Source organism: Phasianus colchicus, chromosome 2 (assembly GCF_987193195.1).
Source record: "Phasianus colchicus chromosome 2, bPhaCol1.hap1.1, whole genome shotgun sequence".
NCBI lineage: Eukaryota > Metazoa > Chordata > Aves > Galliformes > Phasianidae > Phasianus > Phasianus colchicus.
The window spans coordinates 74,122,218-74,147,789 of record NC_143437.1 but is presented as its reverse complement, the minus strand read 5'-3'; the positions used below and the strand labels follow the sequence as shown (position 1 = coordinate 74,147,789).

Genomic DNA, 25,572 nt, shown 5'->3' with positions numbered 1-25,572 from the left:
GCTCAGCAGAAAATTCTGCAGAACTTTAAAATTTTTCTGCTCATTGCAAATTAACTGCTCATTGCAAATTAACTAACTACTTTCAAGAATAATCCTTATTTCTGCCTCTGATTTTGAAATATTTATTATTAAAATACTTGGAAAAATTGGAAGTTGAGGTGAGTTGGTCAGGCTTTAAAGGAGAATTTTGGAAATGTAGATAGACATCTTTTCATCCTGACAATTGTTGAAGCCAAAATCGTGTGTACTCTATATTCACTAAGTCTCTGGCAACACACAAACCCTTACTACAGAGAGGGAAAACTGAGGCAGATATTGTTTAGGGAAGTTGATCGCTAAAGACATAATTTTTCTAGTTCAGCCTGCTTGTACTCCAGTTATGTGTTTTTCTCTGCAATTTACTAACCACTCACTGATACTGAAATGAAACAAAGCTTTTATAACCTCAAGGAAACACTATGTATTTATGCTTGATTTGTGCTTTTTGTATATACAGAAAAAAATAATTTAAAAAAAAAGGGGGTAACAAATATAGGGTAATTAAATCAAAAATTATGAAATGGGAGAAAAAAAATCTTTTCACAGAATTACAGGGAGTACATTTATTTCTGTTCTTTCACGTGAGAAATACAAAATTTGAGATGTGCATTTTTAGAGCTGGAAATATATTCTGTAATGCTTAGGTATAGAATAAGGATTACTGGAGTTCAAGAGACGATATATGTTTTGAAGGCAATGGCATAGATTTTCATGCTTGTGAAGTATAAAAGTCAGCGGGAGATCTATACAGAATTCAAGACCCTTAGCTGAGGAGGTAATTTTAAACTGAAGAAATGAATTAAAGCTCTGTAACTTCAGAAAAGCATAAGCCTAGAGAAAGCTGTAAAAGTTTAATTAATAACAATGGTGTTCCTAAGAAAAATAGTATGGAAAAGAAAGAACATGTAGATAAAGTCTGTAAAAATGCTACAGGAATGTATGTGTCAGTGATTGTGAGGACACTGCAATCTGTTCAACTGAATTTTTAGAAAAGGCTTATATAAAAACAGGCAGGATCTGGAATACTTTTCTTCTTTACTACTTAATTGGCTTGAGTTGGCCAAACACCCCCATCCCCATCCTCCCCCCCCCCCCCCCCCGGTTTTGTTGTTGTTGTTGTTGTTTGTTTGTTTGTTTTGTTTTTCCTGGCCTGGACAAGATTATTATGATACAATTTTTCCAGACTATGACTTACCACTGTCTTTTAGACTGCTCGACATATTTGTAGTCACCTCTGTTTTGTCATTAAAATCAACAAAGTAATGCACTAAGTACAAATTATTGCAAAAATCAGAAAAGATTCAGAGGCAGAGGATGAGAATCATGAAGGAGATGCAAAATTTCTTTTCAGAGGAACACTGAAAAGATTTTGATTGCTTCACTCACAGACTTGATGAAAAGGTTTGTCCAAAATTTTAATGCTTTGATTAGTTCCTTGTAACTCTTTTTTTCATGAGTTCAATGTATTCGATTTCTAACTTTCTTAAAATGTATTTGAATGGCATTGAGGAAAACATAATGATCATTTTCCAAATGATTTTGTACAATTGTACCTCAATGCGCAGGCACATACAGATCTTTTGCTAATGCATATGTTTATCACCTGAATTAGTGATTGATGTGAGTGGATAAGTATTGCACCATAATTCTAAGAGTTGATGCTGCTTTTACATAACCTGGAATAAAATAATATATCCTATTAAAACTGTTATTTCAATATACTGCTAAAACATGTTGAATGTATGTGTAATTTACGCTGACATTTATAACAGAATGATTGCAATATTATATTGAAACCGGAGAGAAGACCACAAGGTTTTATTTTAGAATATCCAGTCTGACAAGTGTCAAGGAAGACCATACTAACATGTGCTCTTCTAAAATTACAATGTGTTTTATGAAAACATCGTATTAAAAATAGCTGTAGAATAATCAAACAACAGCAAATGTTATTTATTGAGGACAATGGAAGAATGAAATGAAGGTCAAAGAATCTAACAATAACTCTATGAGGTTAATTGTAAACAAGCAAAACAAACTTTAACTGTTTTCCTTGAATTAATGAACTAGTATGACTGCCCAGATTTCCAGAGAAATGAGGTGAAAGATAACCAAAATTAATTTAGTTATTTTGCCTTTTTGAATGTTTATTTTAATTTTTCCCACTGGAAAAATGCAAATCCATTTATATATAAAAACATTTCTACTATGGATTTTTATTTGATTTTATTTTTAATTCAAGCACATAAGTTTCATGATTTTCAGGAATCGATTTTTGTCAAACCAACTCTGTGGCATATTTAAGAGCTTTGAAGTTAGGCTAAATATCCCACAATTCCATATATTCCACATTTTGTGAGAGGAATAACAGCCTGATTTTTAGAATACTGTAGTAAAAGTTATGATAAACATTTTGACCCCGTATTTAACAAATTGCTATCAAAATATTTAAGATTTCTACAAGTCAGAATAATGGATTATGGAAATAGCTTTGTTTAAAAATTCCCTAATATCTTCACTAACTCCAATGACCTTTCTTATCTCCAGTATAATCTTGAAGTTCTTAGTTTCTAGGAAAAAAAACATGCTTTTTATCTAAGCTTGACCCACCTCCTTAGTAGAATGAAATTCTATTAATTGGATCTTTTTCTCTGATGATTTAAAAAAACAGAGAACTTATACAGTGTCCTACTGAATATTCACACTTAAGCTACATCATGAGAACATAAATCAGAAACTAAAGTAACCGGCATTGATTTGACAGATCAGGTAGGAGGGAACACTTAGTTACGGTGATTAATAGGCCTTTTCATGAAGCACTTAGATACTACAGTGATAGGTGTTATAGCAAATCCTTAGATAGTCCTTGATGACTTCATATGGTCTAATTCCTTTTTGACAGTAAAGGGAGGGTAAAAATTAGACTTCTAAATTACCTGTTTGGTATTCACATGGAAATAGACTGAACAAACTACCATGACTACAGGGGTTTAGGTTGAGATTGTAATTTTCAAGGGCACTTGAAAGAACAGCTCCTAATTTTCTTAGATGATTTTGAAAAACTAGCTCAAGGTATCATCCTGTGAGCTGTTATGCACAAATGTACATAGGTCAATCCCTCTGAAGTTTTTGATAGATTGTTGTGTAAGCATTAAGCTTTTATGGATTGGGGCTTAAAACAAAAAAAAAAATAATTATAATTCCCTGATTAGAAGCTTTGGGCAAGGACTCTAAAATATTTAATTTTATATATATATATATATATATATGTATATATATGTGTGTATATATATATATATATATATATATATATATATATTTCCCCCCCAGATAATGCCTATGCTTATAGGGAGTTCCATGTCCTCACTGCAGTCTCATAGAATCACCAGGGGCTCAGTTACACACTCATGTTTCACCCATGTCTCAACTTCAGCAAATCAATCTCGTTATTTGTACTTATAGAACAATCAAAGACTGTGGAGAAGTCATTGTTCTGATGGAACAGTCACCAATATTATACCTCCTTTCCTCCAAGAATAGGGAATACTTCTCATTATCAGTATTTTTCAATATGCTAAAGAACGTTTCTCTCCCTTTGTTTCCCAAGGAAATGACAATCGATTCTAACCCTCTCTAAGGCAGAATATTTCAGCTTCCTGCAAAGCACTTTTAATTCTTGAGCTTTCCTGAATCTTCTCTCTAGCTTAAATGATAGCTACCATTTCCACTTTGAAATAGTGCTGCTGTAGCACTTTCAGTATGAATATGCCTAGAAAGAAGGCCTAATAAGAGTCAAACTAAATTTTTGATAGAATGTCTTTAAAAGCTTATTATATTTAATCTGATAATTAGTTAAGAAGAGAAATGCATAAGGTAGCTTATTTATTTACATTTAATATCCAAGCATATCGAAAAAGTAAAAACATGTTAGCAATTTACCTTTCAATAATAAAAATAGATGCATTCTTTGTACATATGGCATTTTTTATCTGATACTGAGCTAGAATAAATGGGCAGAGTTCCTCTGAAGTGAATGCAATTGTGTTGATTAGTACCAGCAGTGGATCTAGCTTTTACATCTCAGCTGCAACCTAATAATTACCACAACAACTCTTGTACAGAGAAACAACACTACCCACTAATTTTGTCAGAAAGAAAATGGAGTTCATAGGCTTTTCTTCTGTTTACAGAAGCACTGTGTGAACTGGAGTGAAAATTGTGAGTAACTTACAGTGTACACTGTAATCTTCCTGCCTCCTGACAAATGCATTTCTAAAGTTATTTTAGTGCTGGCATATAGAGGATTTTGAAGTTCATTCTGAAGCAGCTGTATATATATTGAAGCACTGACAAATTATCAAGTGAGAATATACAGAGTTTGGGAGCACCAGAGATATTACTGATGGGTCACATTCTCTGCAGTGGTAACTTGCCTTTGTTTCTGTTTATTCCACAAACAGGATTGCATAAATTTTTAAGCTTTGTGGGATCATCTCTTTTTGAATATATTTGTTTATTCATGTTAAATACATTCTCTTAAGCATTCTGTATTTCAAAAATTTGATTTTTTCTTTATAGTTTTTTAAAATGGTAAATTACTTGAGCCCAGGGCACCCTTATCTTATCCTTAGGGCTCCTTACCTTGAGAAGAGCGGAGCTGAAAATCACGATTGGAAAGAATAGCTGAATGAGATTTTTCATAAGGGTTGAACATCTTCATTTCTATAAAATGATATATTTCTTCAGCAAGAGAAAATTCATGTTAAAGTCTTACTATGATTCTGTGCTTCTGGTTAGAAGGTCATCTGTTCCATCTCTTCATCCTCATATTGAAACAATTAAACTTTACAATCCCTGACAGGATTCTGCCACAGCTGTTCTCAAAGTCCACAGCTAATGCAGACTCTTAACACATTCATTATCAGTCTGTTTCAGTCATTTGTTATTCTTAAAGATAGAAAGATTTCACAATGTCACATAAGGCTCTTCTGCTGCAATTTCATCTCACAGCTTCTTGACCTGTCCTCTACATAGATAGAAAGCAGATAGTCCCCTTTCACTTTACAGGAGCCTTTTACGCATTTCAGAAATGTTATCAGTTTCTTTTCTGTCTCTCTGACTAGAATAAACCACAGTTCTTACAAACTTTCTCTACAGGTCATGTGAGAAGAATCCTACATTATTCTTAACCCTTATGTTATTTGTAGTTTGATGCTTGTAAATGCATTAACTGAAGCTGTGCTAGCATTGGTAGAAAGAAAATATTGCTGACCGTCTTTTGCTTTTTTTTAATGCATTGCATTGTGCTGATCTACACTCTAAAACCAAAAAATATTGCACGCTCATGCAATTTTCCCCAGTGTCTCAATTCCAGTCAGATTCAGCCTGGTTTCTGTCACTCATGTGGCACTTGGACCCATGCCCCACGCAAGGGGGAAGAGGGAAGATAGGGAGATGGGCCCAGAGGGGAAAAACAGCAGCAATGAGATAAGTACAAAAAAACTATTTTTCTGAATATGGTAAAGGAATGTGAAATAACACAATATAATACAATATAATTGGAATTGAGGCTAATAAATTGAATAAAATAAGAGAGAGAGTGTCCAAAACCAACGGCCTTACTTTAAAGCTGTAGGTGAGATGGCTAGTGAGTATACACAGCACTGATGAGCAGAAAAAGAGCGGGCCATCTCATGACTCCCAGTTAGTTTGTTTTACCTTTCTCTCTGAACGGAAAACAGAAACAGAATAATGAACTCTTCTGGGAGCTGTAGTTCATCTCTTATCTTCTGAGACAGGTACCCAGAACTACTGGCAATCCATGTAACTGGAGCATTAACTCTTTAACTCCCAGTGCATTACATAATGTTATGATGTGGAATACTGATAACAAAAATCACAGAACCACGACACCCAGATACACTTTTACCATTATGTAAGTGGAAAAAATAACCATTCTAATCACATGGCAGAATCTTAATTTCTGTTTATTGATTGATTGATTTTCTTTTTTTTTTTCCATATATTCATTTAACTTCATTGTTTTGACTCTGGGATCCACATTGTGATTTATGATTACAACTTACAAAATGATACGCTATGCCAATTTATGAAACTAATTTCTACTTCTGTATTCTAAATTGCTATATGCTGAATAGCATGAGATTTCTGCAAAGCAACAGACTTCTATTTTGACTCTTAACTGTCACTGCTTTCTAGACAAGGTTTGTTATCATGTTATACAGTAGGTTTATTCAATTTCCATCATTCAGGTATGAAAAATTCATTTCCCAGATATCGCTTTGGTCCTAGATACATACAATAATGACATCATAGCATTTTTGGGACCCTGGGAGGATATCTAGTACAATCTCTAACACAGAGCAGGGTGGAGAGCGAAGACAGAACAGATGTGTTTACTTGGTTTCCATGATCCAACTGAATGAGAAAAATTTCCAAGAACTATGATCCTATAACCACTCTGGGCATGCTGTCCTCATAGAGCAGACTTTTTTCCTTTTTTTCCTATTTTTATTTTCACACTGTTTCCTTATTTTCCTTGAAATGTCTTGTTTCAGTTCATTACCAGTATATCTCAATATTCTGTCCATCCTTTTAAAAAAAGTAGATCTATCTTCTTGGTAGCCTCTTCTCAAGCATTAGAAAGCTGTTTTTGTCTTTTCTCTTGTTTGAATAAGATCCATTTCTTCAGGCTCTGCTCACAAGACAAGTGTTCCAGCCCTGAACAGTCTTGGTGGCCTCCTTTTGGACTCTGCTGCATTCCTTCAACTTTATGGACTCGTATTGAAGTCCTGAAAAATGATTGCAGTATTCCTGATGCAGTCTATTAGTTGCTAAGTAAAATCAATCATTTCTTTTGATCTACAGTCCATGTGGGTTTTTTTTGTTTGTTTTTTTTGTTTTGTTTTTTTTTTATTCAGCTCAATATGTGATGAGTTCTTTTGCCAGGGCACAGAGCTGACTCACATTTGGCCTACAGCCCACTATGTCCTTTTCAAAAGAGCTGCTTTCTGGCAGTCTCCAGCCTGTACTACTTCATGATGTTAATCTGGTTCTAGCGCAGGATATTGCTATCATTATTGCTGGATTTTATGAGTGTCTTGCTAGCCCATTTCGCCAGCTTGTCTTTCAATATTGCATCCTCTGACACAGAGTTACCCAAAAAAGTTTTGATGAAGGCACATTCTAGCTCCACAGAACATTGGCAAAGATATTAAAAAAGGATAAATAACCAGCATAGCCCATAGGTTTTCCACTCGAAACCAATCACAAATTAGGTTATGGACTGTTAACCACTACTTTTTCAGTGTGATGATCCATACAAATTTTTACTTACCTTGTAATCTACAATCTAGACCTTAGTGTTCCGTGGCAAGAGGGCTCCAAGATCCCTTGCACGTGCGGCGAGTGAGGTGCAGACTCCCTTGCTGGTGCAGAACAAAGGACATTTATTGTAGGTGCTTACAACCTTTTATACCCGTTCAACAACAATTGGTCACAACAACAGGTGCCTTGTGTGTGTTTACATCTGGCTCAGTTACTGCTGAGCTTTTTTATTCATTAGCAAGATTATGACTTTCTTTATCTCACAGCACCCCAGCAAAGACACTATGGGCTCTTTACTGTGGTGGAGTTGATTAACATTGTCTATCACATTCTCAGATTAAATAATTTTACTGTAAAAGTCAAACAGGTTGATCAATTATAATTTACCACTGGTAAATAGATATTTCTTAACCTCAGTTCTAAGGGAACTCAGTCCCTGGAGATACCCTGGAGTATGAGAGTATCTGATCAATAGAATCATAGAATCACAATGGTTGGGAAAGATCCACAGGATCACCCAGTCCAACCATCCACTGATCACCAATAGTACTCACTAAACCAGTCCCTCAACACAAAATCCAAACATACCTTGAACACCTCCAGGGCTGGTGACTCCACTACCTCCCTGAGCAGCCCATTTCAGTACCTGACAACTCTTTCAGAGAAGTAGGATTTCCTAACATCCAGCCTGAATCTCCCCTGGTACAGCTTGAAGCTATTCCCTCTAGTCCTGTCACTAGTTACATGAGAGAAGAGGCCAACCCCCAGTTCACTACAATCTCCCTTCAGGTAGTTATAAAGAGCAATGAGGTCTCCCCTGAGCCTCCTCCAAACTAAACAATCCCACCTCCCTCAGCCACTCCTCATAAGGCCTGTGCTCCAGACCCCTCACCAGTTTCGTTGCCCTTCTTTGAACCCGCTCCAGGGCCCCAATACCTTTCTTGCAGTGGGGAGGGGCCCAAAACAGGACACAGTACTCAAGGTGTGGCCTCACCAGTGCTGAGTATAGGGGGACAATCACTCCCTTTTCCTGCTGGCAACACTGTTTCTGATGCAAGCCAAGATGCCATTGGCTTTCTTGGCCACCTGGGCACGTCGCTGGCTCATGTTCAGTTGATAGATTCATCTTGCTTTTTTGAGAACAATTGTGATGACACTTACCTTTTTCCATTTATTTCTGAAAACAGAGTACCAAAACAATCATCAATAAGTTAACACATTATTTGGGATCTGACTTGGGGATCCAGGAGAGAGAAACTGAAAAACAAATCAATTTTCTGTTTTGCTCTATCCTTGTCTCCTAATATTCTATTTACTGCTTTGATTGTCATGGAGTTTAAATATTCACATATATTTGTGTAATCCCGAGGCTTCATTCAGCAACATGGCCCCAGGCAACCAGCTCCATGTGGACTTGCTTAACTAGGGATTAGACAAAAAACAAACAAACAAACAAACAAAAAACTCCAGAGGTCCCTTCTATTCTGTGATTCTACTGCATAAACAGGCTATTCAGAGTTGACCTATGAAAATTTGATTGCTTTTTCTACTTGTGCTTCACCTTACATTTATCTTCACTGATTTTAGTTTGTTACTGATGTCTCTGATATTGGATTATGTGAGCCTCACAACTGCTTTTCATCTTTTCTAAATAACTATATTTCATTACAAACTTTGCTGCCTTACTGTTAATATTTCTTTCTGGTTCTTTTATTAACTTTTAATCAGCTCAAACAAAGATATTCCATTCAAAAATGTCCTAAACTGCAAAATCTTATCTTTAATATCTATTGTACTTCTATCCTGCCTTTAAATTTGATATTCATTTCTATGAGACCATACTCTTCTCTCCCTTGTAAAGAACAGAAATGATGAAAATAGATTGAAATTGTGATTTTGAAAAGAAAGTAGAATATATTTCAAATGTGAAAAACACACAGATAATTTAGTTAAAAATGAAAGTACCCTACTTGTAATTGCTAAGATTTTAATATTCCAGTAAGTCTTTTTATGAGAAATGCCTTTGGATTTTGATAGGTATTTCTGTTCAGATTTTTAGATTTAAATTCTAAACTGAAAAGTATCTTGCATTTTAGAAAGCCTATTTGAAAGTACCTCTTCCTGCAGTCTCTTAGTATAAAGGTATAACCAAAACAAGTGCAATATTACTATTGTCTCATATACTAAAATGAAAATTTGGAATATGACATAGAATGAATTCTGAAATAACCTTTACCTACAGAATCTATAGTGTGATCCTTTTAATAAAAGTACATAATGGAGTAAACACAAATTTTACTATTGATCTCAGTTGGTTTTCAAATCTGATGAGATTCTTAGAAAAAGTTTTTGCTGACCTTGTTCTGTATGGTAGATACTTTCACTGAAAAATGATATAGTTACAAATTTAAGTTCAGTCACTGGATATAGAAAAAAAAAATGTTGTACTATCAAACTCTGAGTTGATAAAAAATGGGTAAACAAAATTTTAATGCGGAGTACGATTTCATAATCTCTCCTTGCCATTCACCGTTGCAAACAATGTCTTTAATTATGAGATATTTATTTATGTAATTCAGTATATATACATATATCAAAAAGAACCTTTTCTCCCTCCTGTAATTGGAGTGAGACATGAAGCTGTGAAGACAAATTCCTTGAGTGTACTGTTGGATTTTCACCTGTCTTTGTGAGGACTGCTTGACTACATCGTGTTCCTCTTATGGAAAAAAGGATATCACTGTATAAGGAATTGGGTAGATAGTCACACTTGGAGAGTTGCAGTCAAGGGCTCAGTGTCCAAGTAGAGACTGGTGACAAGTAGCATTACTCAGGAATCAGTGCTGGCATTAGTGTTATTTAGCATCTTGGAGGTGACCTGCACAGTGAGTGGGATTGAATGCACCCTCAGCAAGTCTGCAAACGACACGAAGCTGAGTGGTGCATTTGATACAGTGGAGAAAAGGACTGTGATTCAGAGAGACCTGGACAGGCTTGAGAGGTGAGCTCATGCCAACCTCATGAAATTCAACAAAGCCAAATACAAGATCCTACATCCGGGTGAGGACAATCCTAAGCACAGATACAGGCTGGGTGCTTGAGGGTAGCATTGAGGAGAAGGATTTGGAAGGGTCAGTTGATGAAAGATTCAATGTCAGCTGGCAACATGAAGCTGCAGTCCAGAAGACTAACCATATCCTCGTTTGCATCAAGAGAACTGTGAAGAGGGTAGATGTAGACTAGATATGAGGAAGAAATTATTTTCTGCAAGGGCGATGAGACACTGAAACAAGTTGTCCAGCAAGGTTGTATGTGCCCCATCCGTGAAGGCACTCAAGGCCAGGCTGGACAGGGCTTTGAGGAAACTGGTCTAGTGGGAAGTATCCCTGCCTATAGTAAGGGGTTGGAATTAGATGATCTTGACAGTCCTTTCCAACCCAAATCATTCTATGGTTCTATGATCTTAAGATTTTAATAGAAGCATCTTCTGCAACTTACAGATACAGAAGAATACATACTGATTTGTTTTTGTAATAAGGATTTGGAGTCAGTGAGTGAAGAAGTGAATCACTTAAAGTGATCGTAATTCATTTCTCATCTCTCTGAATCTCTGAGAATGGAGTCAGGGCTGATGACAATCATTCCTGTGCTGCTGCTTTGAGTACCTTTAAGTTGCTTGTGAAAATGACAGCTGTTGAACATTTTTATGAGAGACACATTGCACTCATCAGGATCTGATGACTAAGGTAAGCAGTTTTAAAATTCTGTCATCTGATTCTAAAGCAGAGAATTGGTGTTGAAGTCATAAGTATACAATTTGTTTACATACTTAGAAAATCTACTCTGTATCATTGTGTATATGGGTTTCTTGGTTCTGTTTGTTTGTTTGTTTTGTTTGTTTCAAATATATATTAGCAATTTATCAATTAAATTAAGGCATTTTTATTACTATTTTCTATTATTTACTTCAGCACTTTGAAAGATTTTTATCAATGCTGACCATGAGTTAGAGGATAAAGCAAAAATTGTTCTATCTTCACTCTAATGAACTTCTGTGTTGCCTCTTTAATGTTCTTATAATTTAGGGTTTGTTGTCTTGCTTTCTTTTCCTTTTTAATGCAATTTTTTTGCAGTATTTTGATTTAAGTTTTACAATGAAATTAACTTAAAATAGAACTGATAGTTTTCTGTGGTGGTGGATTTTTGGGAGTGGTAAATGTCCCATCTCTGGAGACATCAGAGGTAAGGTCGGACCAGGCTCTGAACAACCTGATCTAGTTGTAGATGTCCCTGTTCATTGCAGGGGGGTTGGACTAGATGACCTTTAAAGGTTCCTTCCAACACAAATTATTCAGTGATTCTATGTACGTACTTAGTGGTATTTATGATGATTCATTCTTTGTAATTCTGCTGTTAAGTCCCAAACTGTCAATTTTCTTTTCAATTCACTGTGAATCTCTTTATTGGTATTTTCTTCTGATGTGTGATTTAGAATCTGGTCCACTGCAAATAGAGTAGTATAATAGATTACCACATGGATTATCCTATTTCCAGAATGATAGGGTCTGTATAATGGTGTTCTGAAACTCCAGACTTTCTCATTATTTTGAAACTGGAACTCTTAAATCAGTAAGTTTTTTATTTAACTTCTTCTTATGCAGGGAAATAAATTGTTAGAAAATCACAGGGAATCTCATGGTGTCATAACAAATGCAATAAGAAGTCAGTCTTTGTGTAAATAAGATCAAAATAGTCTTGATTTTAATTCTATTTTATGAATATTCATGTTTTGATTAGGAAAATGTTAATTCTTCAGTGAAGTAATCTTGATTTATTGATAGGCCAAAGTCCTCCTATGCAGGATGGTGTATGATCAATGATTGTTCTGTTTAAGTGTTAAAGCTTTCATAATAAAACAAAGCCTCTTTTTAATACGCTGTACATTGTACTGTAGAGTTAGATAACAATTCTTGACTGTTGAAAAGTCCCCTCTGTTTGATATAGATTTTTAAAGGCTCCAGAAAGATATTCTGGTTTCTCTGCACTGCGTGACTCTGGATATGACAGGCTAGCTATTTACTTTAAGATGCCATAAACCTGCATACCACAAATGATAGTTAGTACTCATACAGAATCACAGAATCACAGAATTGCAAGGAAGAGACCTCAAGAAATCATCAAGTTCAGCTCCCCTGCTAAATAGGTCAAACAAGTAGGTGTCCAGATGGTGTTGAAGGGCCAAGAGGCCCTTCAGAGGGACTTGGATAAGCTGGATCACTGGGCTGGGGTGAATGGAATGAGATTCAACAAGGCCAAGTGCCGGGTCCTGCACTTTGGCCACAACAACCCCATGCTATAGGCTTGGGGGATGAGTGGCTGGATGATTGTGAAGAGGAAAGGGACCTGGGGGTGTTGGTTGATGCTCGGCTGAACATGAGCCAACAGTGTGCCCAGGTGGCCAAGAGGGCCAACAACATCCTGGCCTGCATTAGAAATAGTGTGGCCAGCAAGATCAGGGAGGTGATCATTCCCCTGTACTCAGCACTGGTGAGGCTGCACCTCGAGTACTGTGTTCAGTTTTGGGCCTCTCACTACAGGAAAGACATAGAGGCCCTGGAGCGTATCCAGAGAAGGGCAGTGAAACTGGTGAGGGGTCTGGAGCACAAGTCCTATGAGGAGTGGCTGAGGGAGCTGGGATTGTTCAGTCTGGAGCAGAGGGGGCTCAGGGGAGATCTTATTGTACCCTACAACTTCCTGAAGGGAGGTTGTGGTGAAGAGGGGTTTGGCCTCTTCTCCCAGGCAACGAACAGGACCCAGGGAAATGGCCACAAGTGGTATCAGAAGAGGTTTAGGTTAGACTTAAGGAAGAACTTTTTCTTTCAGAGAATGGTCAGACACTGGAATGACCTGCCAAGGGAGGTGATGGAGTCGCTGTCCCTGGCAGCGTTCAAGAGGCGTCTGGATGAGGAGCTGTGAGATAAGGTTTAGTAGCTTGTGGTAGCAGTGGTAGTGTGAAGACGGTTGGACTAGATGATCTTACAAGTAGTTTCCAACCTTGTGATTCTATGATTCTATGAATATCTCCACAGAAGGAGGCTCCACAACATCTCTAGTCAACCTCTTCCAGTGCTACTTCACCTTTACCATAAGGAAGTTCTTCTTAATGGTAGTATGGAACTTCTTATGTTCACATTTTATTCCATTGCTCCTTGTCTTATTGCTACACACCACTGAGAAGAGCCTGGCCTTATCCGTTTGCCTCCCACCTCCCTTTATATATTAATAAAAATTAAGCAGATGCCTTCTGAGTCTTCCCCACGGTGAACAGACCCAGGTTACTCAGCCTTTCCTCATATGGGAGGTGCTCCAGACCCTTTATCACCTTTGTGGTCCTCTGCTGGGCTCCTAGGAGATCCACTGTCTTATTTGAACTGGCAAGCCCAGAACTGGACATAGTATTCTAAATGTAACCTCACAATGGCAGAGCAGATTGCTGGCGATGCTCTTTTTAATGCATCCCAGTATACCATTGGCCTTCTTGGCCACGACACACTGCTGGCTCATGGCCAACCTGTTGTCTACTGCAACCCCCAGATCCTTCTCTGCATAGCTCATCTCCATCCAGCAGGTCATCCTCCATACTGTACTCATGCATGTGGTTATACCTCCCCAGGTGCAAGACTCTATGTTTGGTCTTGTTAAACCTCATCACATTCCCCTTTGTCCAACTCTCCAGTCTGTCCAGGTCTTGTTGAATGGTAACATGGGCTTTTTATCATCAGCAAACTTGCTGAGGGTGAACTTCATCCCTTCAGCTAGGTCACTGATAAAGATATTGAACAGGACTGGACCCAGCACTGACCCTTGGGGAACACTGCTAGTTACAGGCCCCCAATTAGACTCAGACCTGCTGATGACAATCCAAGCTGTACCAGTCAGACAGTTCTCAGTCCAGCTTACTGTGCACTCATCTATCCCCCACTTTTTAAGTTTCATAACAAGGATGTTGTGAGAGACAGTGTCAGACACCTTGCTTAATACAAGGTACAGACCATTGCTTTTTCCCCATCTACTCAGCCAGTGTGGCCTATAGTTTCCTGAATCCTCCTTCTTGCCCTTTTTGAAGACTGGATTGACATTGGCTATCCTCCGGTCTTCAAGCACATCTCACCAAGATCTTTCAAAGATTTTCAGCATCCATCTCTGCCAGCTCCCTCAACACACATGGGGGCATCCCACTAGGGCCCATGGACTCGCGTGCATTGATTTTGACTAGATGCTCTCTGATCAGAGTATCCTTGGCCAATGGTTCCTCACTCCATCATTATGAGATAAGCCTCATTGAAGATATGATAGAAATGAAAAATAACTGTTTCTTTCTGCTATGTAAGTTTTTATCAGGATCACTCTCTTAATCATTGTCATCATTACAGAATTATGCTGGGAGCATGTGAAATGGAGACAGGACTGAGTAACTGAGGTCACTGTTAGTAGCATTAGCTGCTAAAGATAAAGTCAAACTGCAATAGAAACATCTCCTTTTTACTTACTAGCTTTCATCTCTCTTTCACAAATTTCCTGCTTCTTTTTTTGTCAGGATTGCTCATTTGTTATGGTACACTAAAGTCTTCATAGTTTTCCATTGTAAATTACACTTAGAGTTGTGAATTTACTTTTAATAATAGGTATTTGGACGACAAGTTATGGAGATAGGGTATCTTGCTAGAACCTGAGTAAAATCAAGGACGTGTTTCCAGCTTTGACATAAATGAAGGTGAAGTCAAAAGGACTTGTGGTGGGAGGAGAGGCTGTGCAGCTGTGTAACCACTGCTGCATCACAGGTTGTAGAAGACAGCACTGTTGCTGACTGCAACTGGTGAACCTGAGTGCCCTTAGCACATCTGCACAAGTATAATTAGCAGTGCACTCTTACCTTTTTAACAGTAAGAAACATACATGATATAAATTAAACTGTGAAGATGGCATTACTTAGCAATTAACTTTTGAAGATTATGTTGTTCACTCACAGACTGTTTACTAAAAGCTAATTCACTGGGATATAGGCACAGGGTAACACATGAGGAATCAAATCTCTCAAATGGGACAGCTGGTGGCTGTCCTAAGAGCAAAAGGCATTCCTATTACAAGAGTCCTTGAAGTCGTGTCTCCATCTGCATTAGCTGAGACCCACTGTTCTGCTCAGTTCTTTATTGATTCTGGTCCTCTATTATGTCTCCATTGTAAGCAAGCACCACTGTAAAGGATTCATTCGAACTATAGACAAAATATCTCCTAACCCTCTGCGCTATCTACAAAAGTCTGTTCTGTTTGACTGTGTACAATTTGATCAATTTTGTGGTAGAAATCTCCTGAGACATTCTGAGATAGCAAGTTTCTCCACCTAGGATAATAAGTAACATATTTAAGCATAGAAATTGGTCGAGGCACTGCGAGGTTTCCTGGGGGAAATTTTCAGAGCAGTCTGAAATTTCCACCTGGAGAGATCCTGCAACAATTATTCAAATTCTTAATTGAGAGGGTTGCTAGAAGTTCAGTCAGTCACTGTCTCAAGTCAATATATGGTCTAAATTGCTCCATTATCTCTACACCAACATGTGCATGGAGAGTTTTTGGATCACCCAAAAATGTTAATGACTTGAGTATGCTTTGTTTCCACACAGACATGGGTCTGCTACCCAGCTACACCAGTATACTATAGGGCGAACCTGAATTTATACTTATTCTTATACTCTATATCTCTCTCTATTAGAAGGTAGGCAAGATGAATATCAGCCCCTCAGTGACTACAGCACTGCCTAAGGAAAAAGTAATTTCTGACAGTTTGTTCACTGAAATGATTTTAAACAAAATTTAAAATAATAATAATAATAATCCTGTTTTTAATGTCTTTACTGTATTTAAGTTTTCTTCATAGGAAATGTAAAGTTGTTAAAAGTACAAAGGATAATAATAGATATAAAACATAACTGATTTTTCTAATGCAGGTAGGGCCTGATTGAAGTAAAAGACTTGCATTCTTTTTCCATTGCTTGAGAACATTGAGTGTTGTACTTACTACATACCAAATTGAAGCATAACAAAAGCTTGCCTGAATGAGTGTAGCTGTAGCTGAAGGTGCTTATCATTTTCCCACACTGCTGCTGTTGCTTTGAAGTAATATCTAGACTAAATATTCTCTAATGGAGGTCCAATTCACAAGTCTAATGAACTGTGATTTTTTTCTGTGTTTGCATTTACATTTTTAAGGTTCATGGTAAATAAAAATCAAAGAATTTCCTTAGCTTATAGCAAATTCAAGTTTATTCATAATGAAAAAAGTAATACTGATTTCATTTGACAAAAATATGTTAGAAAAATTATTTATTTATTTATCTGATTTAAAAATTTATTCAAAATCTGGAAGCCTGGAAATGGCAAGGCTAGGAGATGTACATATTCTTAATCTATATATTTGTACAAGAAATTAATCTTTATTTTTTGTGTCTGCCACAAAGTGAGATAGTGTGACAATATACAGCTTGTGCTAAAGGTAACTTCAGCACCATTTATACATCCATTCACCTGTCCGAACAGCTAAGCACATCCAAGGTCACAGATCTGGTGTGCAATTGAAATGGATCACAAGCTACGTGTATCTAAGAACGGAGGGAGGAGGAAAATAGCAATGCAGATGGACTGTACTCTGGAACTTTGCAACTGGTGACCTCAGACAATTGAATACTATTAGACACAATTCATCATAACTATTTTGCTTTCATATATTGTTGTCTAGATTAGAAAGCATCAGCTTCAGTGGTAAGAAAATGAGTAGGAATGGAAGTGAAAACAAGATATATAAGCCTACTGTCAAATCACTTTAAAACCGCCTCATATCTGCTGAAGTGCTTTGCTTACATCTTAGTAGTTGCTACAAATATGCAACCTGGCACCTGAGTACTCCTAAATAACTCTGGTAGTTGCTTTTAACAGGCATAAAAAATCACAAACATCTTAGCTGGAATGTTGTTAATGTAGGGTTCTTAATCTCAAGGCCTTTTTCTTCCTTACAGAATATCAGTGCTTTCCAAAGACTTTAACAGAGGCAGTTTGCATTCTTCAGGGAAGAAAAGACTTTGGGAGCTTTAACTGAAGCAGCTTTCACACAAAAAACTGTAACTGAGGTCATCTTAATTCAGATGTTTTATACTGTATTGGCCTTAAATTAACTAACTTGAGACCTATTACCTTAAAGGATAATTGACATACTTCTAATAGGTGCAGCATCTATATGACCTTGCCTTAGGAGCTCTGCATGAGAATATAACTGTGATAGAGTACATCTGAAATTCTTTTGGTTTTGCAGAATCAGATTTTCATTTAAGAATTTTCTGACAAATAATTTTAAGCTGAGCTTCAACTTGTGGGTTTCAGTCAGTTTTTCAGTGGAAGGATAATATAATAAAGAATTCTGATATAAATTGATTGAACTATCAAATTATAAATTCTTCCTTTGATGTAAGTATAACCATGTAATATCTACATTTATCTGAATAAATAGAAGGAACTAGAGACTGACTCTTGGGTCCAGTGTCAATAAAACACAAATAAAAATCACCTAGTTTGTATCCTCAAAAATTCAGAGTAGTTCCAGCTCTGTAAGAGATTAGGTTTGAAAGTATCTTGAAAGTTCAAATCAGAGCCAGAGATTTAGTTAAGAACAGTTAAGAAATAAGCAATATGGATGTTCAGATCCTATGGTCAGGACTCAAGCTTAGCCTTACTATTTTCACTTATATCATAGTTTTATGATTTTTGGTTATCAATATTCCACATCATAGCATCATGTAGTGCACTGGGAGTTAAACTGTTAATGCTCCAGTTCTGGGCACCTGTTTGGAAGAGAAGAAGAACTACGTACCCCAGGGGACTTGCAGTCAGAGAGGAGATATAATCCCTGGCAAAATCAGCTGATGTGCTCTTCTTCGTCAGGCTCTCCTCCCTGCTGCTCAACCAGACTGTGCATCTCTCCTCAGTGTTATGGTGAGGCCTATCCACCTTTTGGACACTCTCATTATATTTGATTTATTAGTTTCAGTTCTAATTATATTGTACTATAGTGTGTTATCTTGCATTCCGATACTATATTTAGTAAATTAGTTTGTTTCTCCTCAGATCGTTGCTGCTGTTTTTAATTATTTGGAGTCCCCTGTTTCCCTTTTCCAGAGGCACGGATTTTCACAGAATCACAGAATGGCCAGGGTTGGAAGGGACCTCAAGGATCATGAATCTCCAACTCCCCTGCCACATGCAGGGCCACCAAACTCCACATTTAATACTAGACCAGGCTGCCCAGGGCTCCATCTAACCTGGCCTTGAACACCTCCAGGGACGGGGCATCCATAACCTGTCTGGGCAGCCTGTTCCAGCACCTCACCACTCTCTCTGTAAAGAACTTCCCCCTGACATCCAACCTAAATCTTTCCTCCTTCAACTTAAAACCATTTCCCCTTGTCCTGCAGTTGTCAACCCTTTAAAAGAGTTGATTCCCCTCCTGTTTGTAGGCTCCCTTTAGGTACTGAAAGGCTGCAGTGAGGTTTGCCTGCATCCTTCTCTCCCCCAGGCCGAACAAACCCAGCTCCCTCAGCCTGTCTTCATAGGGGAGGTGCTCCAGTCCCCTGATCATCTTCATGGCTCTCCTCTGGACTCTCTCCAACAGCTCCCTGTCTTTCTTGTACTGGGGGCTCCAGACCTGGACACAGTACTCCAGATGGGGCCTCACAAGAGCAGAGTAGAGAGGGGCAATCACCTCCCTGTCTCTGCTAGCCATCCCTCTTCTGATGGAATTTTGTGATGGGATTTTGTGAAATCCCCCCGTCCCACTAGTCACGAAACCATGCTGAACCAGCCCATAAACTGTAGACAACTTATAACTGTAAGAGATACCCAGAGTTGTAGGATTTCTGCATGCTGAAGGAGAAACATCTCCAACTGGCAGGAGAGGATAGGATGACTTTAGATTTTTATTATGGCTTCTTAACCTGATTCTGCCAGCTTATGGCTATGTGATGTAGTTAACATCTGACAGAAAATTTGGTTTGAGGCTGCACTACTAGATGGACTGAACCTGAAGAGTCCCTGGGCTGGAGAAGTAAATTCAGGGACAGAGCATCACACTGAAGAATTATGACTGTCTTGAACACTTGACTCCTAGGAAGGTTTCCTAAGTGTTTTCCCCAGACTCATTGACAGCTAAACTTAATCTAGACATAGTAATTCATGTTTACACTTTTAAGAGCTACAAGAGAGAAGGACAGGGAGAAATGATAATAAACAGAGGAAATAAACTGTGTGTAACAAATGGTTTAAAGTACTCATACAAAATGTTTTCCCAATATGTATGAAATGACAAGTAGACACACACAGCTCAGGAATCTGTGTGTTTATATTTCTGCACAACAGGCATTGGGCCTTTAAACATACAGTTAAAAAACATTTGAACTTTGTTCATTATTATGGATGCACAAGCAATTTGATACTTGGCAATATCTCATAACTATTTACTTTTTCTGTGGTTTTAATGCAAATCTATTTTAGACTTATGAGCATGACTGCTTATAGAAGACAAGGTATTGGATGTGTCCCTACCAAGTGCCCTTCACGTACAAAATTCACCTTGAACAAATGACATTTTTGATGTTGCAAATGTGAAGGTTGTGTGATAGCTAGTGCATTGTAATTTCTAAGAAGGATAAGCTTATTGTTTTTTTTTCTGACTGGTTTTCTTCTGTGTTGTATTAGTTTGCTTCCGTTTCTGGTTAAGAATTATACTAGCTTTATGATTATTTCATTCATTTATAATTTCATATTATCTCCAACACACATGAAGACTTGCATTTTATAATAATAACTATCTGTTCTTTAGAAAAAATATTGAATCATGCTTGCGAATGTTACAAGGAACTTCTTCTGAGTTAAAGAAATGAGCAGTTCACCTGGCTTTCTCATTTTGTATTTCATATCACGTTGTTTTCCACCTTATTGTTTTAACACTTTCAAGGTAAGAATCAACACTGTACAGAGCTGCTCAAGCATTTAATAATTTACCTTCGGGTATTTGCCCATTTGGGAATATAATGAAAAATTGTATTTCCTTGCTAGTTGTTTTATTTACACTGCAGGCTTCTGCCAGAATAGCCATGTCAGTTGGGGTAGATGAGGTGTGATTTGAGGCTGATTTAGCTGTAGCAGCAAAAACCTATCATGCAGAGTACAGTGGCAGAACTGTATTTTTGTCAGCTTTCAGTAAGAAAGTATGCTTTACAGATATAATATAGATATGTGACCATAGTAAGAGAGCTTTACTGACATGATGCAAGACTATAACAGAGTACTTGTACGCAGAAAGTACTGTTTAGGATAACATGACCATAGTAGTAACAGAGTTGATTATATGTGTTTAGTTGCTGTTGTTCTTTTGTTTTGTTTTTGTTTTTATTTTTTGTAATTGCTGAATAGCCATTTCAGGGGAGATTTTCAATCACGCATAAATCCATGGCAAACTTTTAACTGTTTCTGTGTCTCAATCTTCTCCTAGAATATTAGTTGAATAAAAGACTTCAATAAAACCTTAAGATTTTCTTCAGTTTGCTTTCTGGATTACTTATCTATTGGATCCAGTTACTTTACTAAGTCATTTGTCAGGGGCTTATTTCTTGTAAGATAGAAATCAACAAAATTCAAGTCATAGCATAAATGCTTTAGCATGGAAAAACTATTAAAGCAAATAACTTCTTTGACCAAATGTTCTGTTGCATGTGTTCCTTCTAAAGTTTAGTCTATATAGCTGTACAAGATGCTGTTTCCAACAGTGATTTTCTTCTCTAGCATTTACGATCTCAGTGATCTTAATCAAGCACAGTTTTCTTGAATATGTAACTGCACGGAGAACTTAGCACCAGGGAGCTGGATGTTCTCTGTACCACAGAAATGTAGAAAATATATTTCAGGTGTGGACATTTTCATTTTGACAGGCTTTTATCAAATTCTAATCCTGTCATGTTGATAAATGAAAACGTCAGTGGAAGGAAATCTTATTGCAGATAATTTGAACAATTATCTTTCCCACTGCAAAGCTTTATGGGACAAGACCCAGGACTCATGTGTGTCAAACATGTCTGTCTAGAAAAAGGTTTACAAGTATTCTTATCCAATATGGAAAAAAAAAAAAAAAAAAAAAAAAAAAATTCCTTAAGGAGAAAAATAATGAGTTTGGGACAAGTTGTACACAAATGAAAATTTGTTTCTCCAGTAAGTTTTTGGAAAAACTTAACATGATCCAGCAGTGTGCTCTTGCAGCTTGGAAAACAAATGGTACCCTGAGCTCCATCAGAAGAGGGGTGCCCAGCAGGGACAGGGAGGTGATTGTCCCTCTCTCTACTGCCCCTGTGGGGACTCATCTGGGGTACTGTGTCCATGTCTGGAGTCTCCAACATAAGAAAGACAGTGAACACCTCCAGGGACAGGGCATCCACAAACTCTCTGGGCAGCCTGCTCCAGCACCTTACCACTCTCACTGTAAAGAACTTCCCCCTGACATTCAACATAAATCTTTCCTCTCTCTTAAAACCATTTGTTGGAGAGGATCCAGAAGGCTCCCTTACTGTGACTTATAAACACTTTAGTTATTTTATTGTAAACAATTACTTTGATTGTATTTGGCCTCAGATTAAAGGTATCCACTTAAAGAAAATGGCTACTGTACAGTGAGTTTATTCTTCTCAACTAAAACATTTCAGTGTGATAAGTAAGTCCACAGGAGAGCCACAAAATGATCAGAAGACTGAAGCACCTCATATGCAGTAATGGACCTTGATGGCTGGATTGTTCAACCTGGAGAAAAGAAAGCTCCAGGTAGGCTATGTAGAGGACTCCCATCACTTAAAAGAGCCTAAAGGAAAGTAGTGGTAGAATGAGGGCTATTGGCCTTAAACTAAAATAGAATCATAAAATCATAGAATGGCCTGGGTTGAAAAGTAACACAATGATCATTGAGTTTCAACCCCCCTGCTATGTGCAGGGTCACTAACCACTAGACAGGACTGTCCAGAGCCACATCCAGCCTGACCTTGAATGCCTCCAGGAATGGGGCATCCACAACCTCCTTGGGCAACTTGTTCCAGTGTGTCACCACCCTCTGGGTGAAACACTTCCTCCTAATACCTAACATAAAATCTCCTGTCTCAGTTTAAAACCATTCCCCCTTGTCCTATCACAATCCACTCTTCTGTTTATATGCTCCGTTCAAGTACTGAAAGGCCACAATGAGGTTTCCCTGGAGCCTTCTCTTCTCTGAGCTAAACAAGCCCTGTTCCCTCAACCTTTCCTCACAGGAGAGGTGCTCCAAATCTCTGATCATCTTAGTGGCCCTCCTCTAAGGACCCACTTCAAGACCTCCACGTCCTTCCTGTGCTGGGGGCCCCAGGCCTGGACACAGTACTCCAGATGAGGCCTCACAAGAGCAGAGTAGAGGGGGACAATCACCTCCCTCTCCCTGCTGGCCACCCCTTTTTTAATGCAGCCAAGAACACAGTTGGCATTCTGGGCTGCAAGCACACACTGTTGGCTCATGTCCAGCTTCTCGTCCTCCAGGACTCACAAGTCCTTCTCTGCAGGGCTGCTCTCAGGGAGATCTTCCCCTAGCTTGTATAAATACCTGGGATTGCCCCAACCCAAGTGCAGCACCCTGCACTTGGCCTTATTGAACCTCATTAGGTTTTCATAGGCCCACTTCTCCAGCCTGTCCAGGTCCCTCTGGATGGCTTCCCTACCTTCCAATGTATTGACTGCACCGCTCACGTTGGTGTCATCTGCAAACTTACTCAGGGTGCACTTGATGCCATCATCTGTCATTGATGAAGATGTTGAAGAGCACCGGTCTCAACACTGACCCCTGAGGGACACTGCTTGTGACCAGCCTCCACTCTGACACAGAACCATTGATCACAACCCTTGGCTGTGTCCAGCAAGCCAATTCCTAATCCATCAAACTGTTCATCCTTCAAATCCACATCTCTCCAATTTAGAGAGAAGGATGTGGTGAGGGACTATGTCAAAGGCCTTGCAGAAGTCCAGGTAGATGACATACATCACCCTTCCACATCCACTGAAGCTGTCACTCCATCATTGAAGGCCACCAGTTTGGTCAGGCACAATCTGCCCTTGGTGAAGCCATGCTGGCTGTCTCAAATTGCCTCTTTATCTTGTATGTGCCTTAACATAGGTTCTAGGAGAATCTGCTCCTTGATCTTCCCAGGCACAGAGGTGAGGCTTACCGGTCTGTAGTTCCATGGGTCTTCCTTTCTGAGAAGAAATAGGGTAGATTTAGATTAGATATGAGGAAGAAACTCTTCACTATGATGATGGCGAGACACAGGAATGTCTGTCCAGAGAAGTTGGGGATGCCTCTTCCTGGAGGTGTTCAAGGCCAGCTTGGATGGCACCTTGGGTCACCTGTTCTAGTGAGAGATATCCCTGCCAGAGGCAGGGGGTTGATTGGACCAGTTGATCTTTAGGATCCGTTCCAATCCAAATCATTCTATGATTCTATTCTTTTACATGTTTGTTTCTGTTCTTAAACTCCCTTTCATCTGGGACTGAAATACTGCGTATCACTTCTGCCTGCAATTTCTCCTTATTTGGCATAGAAAATGCCAAATAAGTCATTTATTCTATTTATCTAATCAAACAGTTAAACAAATATCTTGAGTTAAACTAGCTACAGCTGATCAAAACTGATACACTTGTGAGAAGTATAATTTTCTTTCCTCAACATGAACATTAAAATCATGGAAGAACTTGAAGTGTTTTTAAACTAAAATATCTTGCACGGTTTTGTTTATCCAAAGTGGAAAGAAATATATTTTCAAAGATTCATCTCTAGAGCCACAAGCAAACCTACAAGTGGTATAAATTAGCTGTGGAGCAGGGTTGGCTCAGAAAGTAAGCCATAGGTAATGGGCCATGGACCAGGTACATGTAATTAACTTCCAGTATGACTTTTCCTCCCAGCAGACATTGGCACTCCATGGTTTATTTTGCACTGAAGGTGTCCAACTAGCTCTGTGACTGTGAAAAGTCATGAAGTCTGAGTCACTGGAACATATGATCAGGTTTATTCAACCAATGTCTGGGACACTTTGTTTTCTTGAAAGATCCGGGCAAGAGAAGCCTGAAGAAATAACTCTACTAAGATATCAAGAAGAAGCAATGTAAAAATTCAGTATTAACTGGACCTTAAATTTACAATGTGATTGAAAATCTGAAATCTATTTAGGCAGAAAAATTCTCCTCTTTTTTTTAATTCTAATATAGTTATAATCTTGGCTCAGTGAAGTGCTACTGAAGTCAAACAGTCATTCTTTAGCTTTGAAATTTAAATAGGGTTAAACAATTTTAATTAAATGTGTTTGTTGAAGCAAGTTTAGTAACATTTCATAGAAGCATCGAATCTTAGAGTTGGAAGGGATCTTTAAAGTACACCTAGTGCAACTCCCCTGCAATGAACAGGGACATGCACAGCTAGACATTCACAGGCTGCCCAGGGCCTGATCCATCCTCATCTTAAAAGTTTCCAGGGACAAGGCATCAACCACATCTCTGGGCAACCTGTTCCAGTGTCTCACAACCCACAGTATAAAAGACTTTTCCCTAATATTTAAGGGAATAGACCTTAGATATAGGTATAACCTAAATTTCCATTCTTTAAGAATCCTTTTCTGAGTGAGTAAGTAGCTTCACAAATGGAATTTTGATTTGAGACAAACAGGCATTTGTTTCATTTGTTGTACTACAATAAACAGGTTATAATGTTGGTTATCATGTTGGCTAAAATACTTATAAAGTGTTACTATATTAAAGTATTATTATATATTAATATTACAATATTTGTAAACACTTATAAGTCCTTATGACTATCTGCAAAAAAATGTCTCACACAAGGAGTCCAGATCCCCACAGAGCAATTCATTCTCAATTAAAATAAATAAATAAATGAAAATTATAGAATGAGGATTCAGTCTTTATTGTGCTACTTATTGAGTTTTTGACTGTGTTTATGGGTAAAAATTACTTCTAGTGTATGGGAATAGTAATAATCACTGTGGCATGCTGGTGAGAAAAATATATGAA

General features: G+C 38.0%; 1 long non-coding RNA gene across 1 annotated transcript; it reads right to left on the bottom strand.

Annotated features, from left to right (window-relative positions):
• Positions 1-6,237: 6,237 nt before the first annotated feature.
• LOC149919113 (uncharacterized) lies at positions 6,238-13,805 on the bottom strand. The gene is made up of 3 exons (XR_016464776.1): positions 13,769-13,805; positions 7,397-7,487; positions 6,238-6,851 (listed from the first exon to the last, which is right to left on the bottom strand). It is a non-coding gene; the product is annotated as an uncharacterized LOC149919113 (long non-coding RNA).
• Between the last annotated feature and the right edge of the window lie 11,767 nt (positions 13,806-25,572).